Below are 6,579 nucleotides of genomic sequence, written 5' to 3' on the forward strand. Positions count from 1 at the left end.
GGCTATACCATCTAGATTTATGTAAGTATACTCCGTGATGTTTATGCAAAGATGAAATCACCTAAGGACATATTTCTCAGAACATACCCCTGTTGTTAAGTGAAGCATGACTATATTTCACCCACATTTGAATATTTAACAGATAAGGTCTAACTATAACAACATTATCACACTTGATAAAATTAACATTCCTTAATATCATCTAATACCCAATGTTAAAATTCCCCTAGTTACCACTTAATTTGTTTACTATTATACTTTGAAGTTTTCTTTTTTTCCTGTCCCTTCATTTGCTCACGTGGTCAAATCTCTATTTTGTTCCTTTGCCCTTTAATTTTAGAAATTCTTCTATAGTTTCTATTTGTGTGTGTGTATCTGCACTACAACAGATATATTTAAACATATTTCTCTACGAAGATACTCACATTAAGAGGCTGTTATCCATCCTGGCTAACATGGTGAAATCCTGTCTCTACTAAAAATACAAAAAAAAAAAAATAAGCTGGGCAGAGTGGCGGGCGCCTGTAGTCCCACTGCACTCCAGCCTGGGCGAGACAGGGAGACTCCGTCTCAAAAAATCAAAAAAAAAAAGAGGCTGTTAGAAATACTTCACAGGTGCTCTAAAGCATCAGTCGTAACATACGTGATACTTAGCCCATATTTAGAGATCTAAGAGTGGGCAGTGGCTTCGGGTGTTATCGGCTAGCTCCATTATAAAACACTTCATCAATCTTTCACCTAAGGGGTTAAGCAGATACTAATAATCGATGCTTACATCTATTATTTCACTGATTTATAAATGATGCCTTATCATTCCTTTGGATTTATCAGCTGAAATATATCTGAAAAACTTGCCTTGATCAGCTATTTGATTATCTTGAAATACAATTTATACTAGAAAGTAGAAAATGTTTGCTTCTCCCCTTTACCAATTTTCAGAACTTGATTCTGCAGCAACCTCCAAAAGTAACTCACCAATTTCTAAAATTTTGTTTAGTATTAGTACGAGCTCATAAATTATTTTTTACTTTAATATTCTGATGTAAATAAATTTTTATATATTCAGTCAGTTGCACTTTTTCCTTTTGATATCTGAATTGTCTCACCTTTGGCAAGTAGGGTCCCTCTTCATTTTGACTATCCTTTTGACACAACTTTTGATAGCTATCTTGCTTTTCTGATATATGAAAAATATTTTTATACATTTCTTGTCCCAAACCTGAAATCAGCCCTTCCTCAAGAAGTTCTAGCTCCTTTTAGTGGGAAATACTTACAGAACATAATCTGTGTCTTAGTAATGTTCATTGTAAATAGCTTTTTACTGCTTCCAGGCCTCTCCAGTAAACAAAGCTATGTGTTTTTTGGCAAAAGAAAACCAAATCAAGAATAACCTCAATAGATGCAGGAAAAAAATGGTGACAAAGTGCAACACCTATTCATAATAAAACCCCTGAACAAACTAGGAATAGAAAGGATCATTCTTAACTTGATAAAAGACATCTATGAAAAAACCTACAGCCAACATCATATTTAATTGTAAAAGACATGATGCTTTCCTACTAAAAACAAGACTAAAATGTACATTCTTACCAGTTCTATTCACCACTGTACTGGAGATTCTAGCCAAGGCAATTCAGCAAGAAAAAGAAACAAAAGATTAAAAATTAAGAAAATTGTCTTTATTCACAGATGATATGAATCTTATATGTAGAAACTCCTAAAGAATTCAGTGAAAAAAAACTAAGTTCAGCAAAGTCACAGGATACAAGAGCAATATACAAAATCACTTGTATTTCTATATGCTAGCAACAAACAATTTGAAAATGAAATTAAGACAACAATTCCATTCTCAATAGATCTAAAAGAATAAAATATTTGAAGAAGATTAAATAAATGGAAAAACATCCTGCTCATAGATTAGAAGATTTACTATCATTATGGCAACACTCCCCAAACTGCTCTATAGATTCAACACAATCATTATCAAAATCCCAGCAAATTTTTTTTTTTTTGGCAACGATTGACAAGTTGATCCTAAAATTCTTATGGAAATGCAAAAGACTCAGCCAAATAACCTTGGGAAAAAACAAAGTTGAAGTTCTCACACTTCCTGATTTCAAAATTCACTACAAAGCTATAGTAATTGAGACAGTGTCATACTGGCATAGGAAGTGACAAGTACAATGAAATAGGAAGTCCAGAAATAAACCCAAACATCCATGAAATGCTGATTTTTGAAAAAGGTGACAAGACAATTCAATAAGAAAAAAAGTACTTTCAACAAATGGTGCTGAAGCAAGTGAATATCCACATGCAAAAGGATGAATTTGGAACCCTACCTCACACCATACACAAAATTTAACTCAAAATGACAGACCTAATTTTCTAATTAGAAAATCCTGAGAAGAAAACAAAAGTAAACCTTTAGGACCTGAGGTTAATCAATGATTTATTAAACACCAAAGTACAAGTAATAAAAGAACAAAAATTGATCGATTAGAATTCATGAAAATTTAAAACTTTTGCACTTCAAAAATAAGAATTCTGATATTCCCAATTAAATGTAATATGATTTTTTACTTACTTGATTTTATAATTGTGTATCTTTTACACTGATAATTTTTTTTTCTTTTTTTAATGTCACCCAGGCTGGATTGCAGTGGCACAATCTTGGTTCACTGCAATCTCCACCTCCCAGGCTCAAGTGATCCTCCCAACCCAGCCTCCTGAGTAGCTGGTACTACAGACATGTGCCACCGTGCCTGGCTAATTTTTTGTGTTTTTTGTAGAGACGGTGGTTTTGCCATGTTGCCCAGGCTGGTCTGAACTTCCGACCTCAGATGATCCACCCACCTCGGCCTCCCAAAGTGCTGGAATTACAGGCATGAGCCACCATGCCCAGCCTACACTGAAAATCTGAATAATTACATACATGTTACCATAATATAAATAGTGCCAAAATAATAATAGCCATATTATTAATAACAAGACAACTGAATGTGATTTAAAATTTATTTGCTGCTCTTCTTTTTCTAGGATGGAGCCTGCTAGAATATACAACCAGAATACCACAAATTTAAAGATACTAAAAATTTAAAGATACACAAATTTAATGATACTCCAGACTGGGTGCAGTGGCTCATACCTGCAATCCCAGCACTTTGGGAGGCCAAGAGGGGAGGATCACTTTAGCCCAGGAGTTCAAGACTAGCCTGGGCAACACAGCAAGACCTCAACTCTTAAAAAAAAAAAAAAAAAAAAAAAAAAAATTATCAAAAAAAAAAGAAAAAAGGCCAGACATAGTGGCACACACCTGTAGTCCCCAGCTACTCAGGAAGCTGAGGCGAGAGGATCACTTGAGCCCAAGAGTTTGAGCCCAGCCTGAGCAGTATAGCAAGATCCCATCTATAAAATAAAAATATAAAGAACAGGTGTGGTAGCTCATGCCCATAATCCTAGCATTTGGGGAGGCCAAGGAAGGATTGTTTGAGCCTCGGCTGAGGTGGGAAGCGTTCAAGACCAGCCTGGGCAATACAGTGAAACCCCATTCCTACCAAAAATACAAAAAATTAGCTGGGCTTTATTGCATGCACCCGTAGTCCAAGCTACTTGGGAGGCTGAGGAGGGAAGATGGTTTGAGCCCAGGAGGCAGAGGCTGCAGTGAGCTGAGATCGTGCCACTGCACTCCATCCTGGGCAACACAGCCAGACCCTGTCTCTAAAATAAAAAATAAAATAAAATAAAGTAAAATGAAATGAAATAAACAAAATAAAATAAAAATAGATACTGAAAAAAATTTGTGTGAGCTGGGCACAGTGGCTCTTGCCTGTAATACCAGCACTTTTGGGAGGCCATTGCAGGAGGATCGCTTGAGCCCAGGAGTTTAAGACCAGCCTGAACAACATAGGGAGACCCCACCTCTACAAAAATTAAAAAATTATCCAGGCGTGGTGGCAGTATGACTGTAGTCTCAGCTACTTGGAAGGCTGAAGTTGGAGGATTGCTTGGGCAAGGGAGGTCAAGATTGCAGTGAACTGTGATTGTGCCACTGCACTCCAGAGCAAGACCGTGTCTCAAAAAAGAACAAAAAAACTTGTGTGATTATGCCATGAACTTAATATAGTTAGGCTCATTTATTTTTAATTGCTAAGGATTGCTTTGTTTTTTCCTTTGATTCTAATTTTGTCTCCCAATTATACAAAACATTTACATGGTTCTAAACTATAAAAAAGGAACATTCAGGTAAATCTTAACTCTCATTCCTGTCCCCTCTACTCTGTTCCTTCCTTCTCTCTATAAGTAAATACATTTATAAGTTTGTGGTTTATCCTTCCATTGTTTTTTGAAAGCATAAGGAAATACACACTCATATCTCCCTCATTCCTTACATAAAAAGTACAATACTCTACATTCTGTCCACATACATTGCTCTTTCACATAACAATATATCCTGGAGATCACTCCATGGGAGTAAAGAGATATCTTCCCCATTCCTTTTTATAGTTGCATAGTAGTAATTCATTTTGCAGCTATACCAGGCCTGATGAGCGTCTGAGTTGTTTTTAGTCCTGCTATTACAAATACTATTGTAATAAGTAACCGTGTACATGCTTCATTTCGTAATTTTTTGCCAGTGAATTTTTGGGACAGAATCCTAGAAGTGGAATTGCTAATCAAAGGATGACTGCACATATACTTTTGTTCAATGTTGCTAACTTCTTCTCCATTAGGGTTATATCATTTGCAATAACCTTTTAACTGTTTCCCTTCTTCCACTCTTGTCTACCTACACCCATTCTCCCTCCTATCTTATAAAATACTAATTCAATCATATTACTGTCTTACTTAAAATCTTTCAGTGGCTTCCCATTGCATTTATAATAAAATCCAATCTCTTGACACTATAAAAACTTAGGTGATATAGCTCCTCCCTCTGTATCAAGTTAGAATTAGATCTATCAGCAAGAAAGACCCAAAATGACAACAGCTAAAACAAGACAGAAGTTTACTTCTCTGACAAGAAAATCTAGAGGAAGACTGCCCAAGGCCGGCACTGGAGTTCACCTTCAAGAAAACCTCAGGGCACAAGCTCCTCCCAGGCCATGCTCTGTCATCCCTAGGACTTGTTCCTCATCCCCATGACCTAAGAGAATAGCTATAGTACTAGTCATAATTTCAATGTTCCAGGCAGCAAAGTGGGAAGAAGGGAAAAGTAAGAAAAGGGGGATGCCAGCTGTTTTTTATTATAGGTAAGATTCCTGGAAGCTCTACATGACACTTCAGTTTGTATCTCAAATCAGAACATATTCATATGACTATACCTACCTACGAGGAAGGATGGAAAATATCATCTTTATTCTGGGCAGCCAGGTGCCCCAGCCAAAAATTGGGAGATATTATGCCATGGAAGAAGGCTCTGCTGCACAACCTGTTCAGTTTCAGCTCATAATAGGCCATACACCCTTTATTCACTATGCTCTAGCCAAAAAACTTCCTTTGTTCTTCAAAGCTGCCAAACTCTTACCTATCTCAAGGTTTCTCCTGCCTAGCACACCCTTCCTCAGATCTTCACATGGCTTGTTCCATCTCATCATTCAGGACTCAAAAGGTCACTTCAAAAGTTCAAAAGGTCACTTCCTCAGATAGATCTTTGACTACTGTATGAAAGGTAGGCCCCACCCCAGTCACCCTTTTTCATATTGCACTGCCTCATTTTCTTCATGGCATTTGTCTCTGAAATTATTTACTTTTTGCTTTATTTCACTAGAATATAATTTCCTCAGAACAAAGACCTTTTTTTCACTTCTTCACTGCTATATTCCTATTACACAATACAATTCTAAGCATATGGTAGGAGTTTAATATTAGTTGAATGGATGAATGTCTCACTCCAAAGCCCATGCTTTTCCCATTACATCTGCTGCTCCTAGTATATCTGAAATAATATCCCATTCCAGTAGCTAATCTTTGTTTTTTTGAGAATGATAGCCTATTAATTTTCTTCCAATCAAGATTTTAAAAAAATTATTATTTATTATTATTATTATTTTTTTTTTTTTTGAGACGGAGTCTTGCTCTGTTACCCAGGCTGGAGTGCAGTGGCCGGATCTCAGCTCACTGCAAGCCCCGCCTCCCAGGTTCACGCCATTCTCCTGCCTCACCCTCCCGAGCAGCTGGGAGTACAGGCGCCCGCCACCTCGCCCGGCTAAATTTTTTTGTATTTTAGTAGAGACGGGGTTTCACCGTGTTAGCCGGGATGGTCTCGATCTCCTGACCTCATAATCCGCCCGTCTCGGCCTCCCAAAGTGCTGGGATTACAGGCTTGAGCCACCGCGCCCAGCCAAAAATTATTCTTAAAGTAAAAGAAAATCTTACGCTCAGTAAGTAAAAAGAAGAGATTTGGATAAAACATCATGGGCAAGACTCTTAAGTTGCTCGATCTCAGTTTTCATCTGTAAAAAGAAAGGGTTGATAAAAATTGATTTAATCTACAGATATTTATCAAGCATTATGCTAAACTGGGACATGAAGGTTAAATAAGATAATTTCTGACCTCAAAAAGGGCTCACAGGTGCCTTT

Source organism: Macaca fascicularis, chromosome 1 (assembly GCF_037993035.2).
Source record: "Macaca fascicularis isolate 582-1 chromosome 1, T2T-MFA8v1.1".
Taxonomy (NCBI): Eukaryota; Metazoa; Chordata; class Mammalia; order Primates; family Cercopithecidae; genus Macaca; species Macaca fascicularis.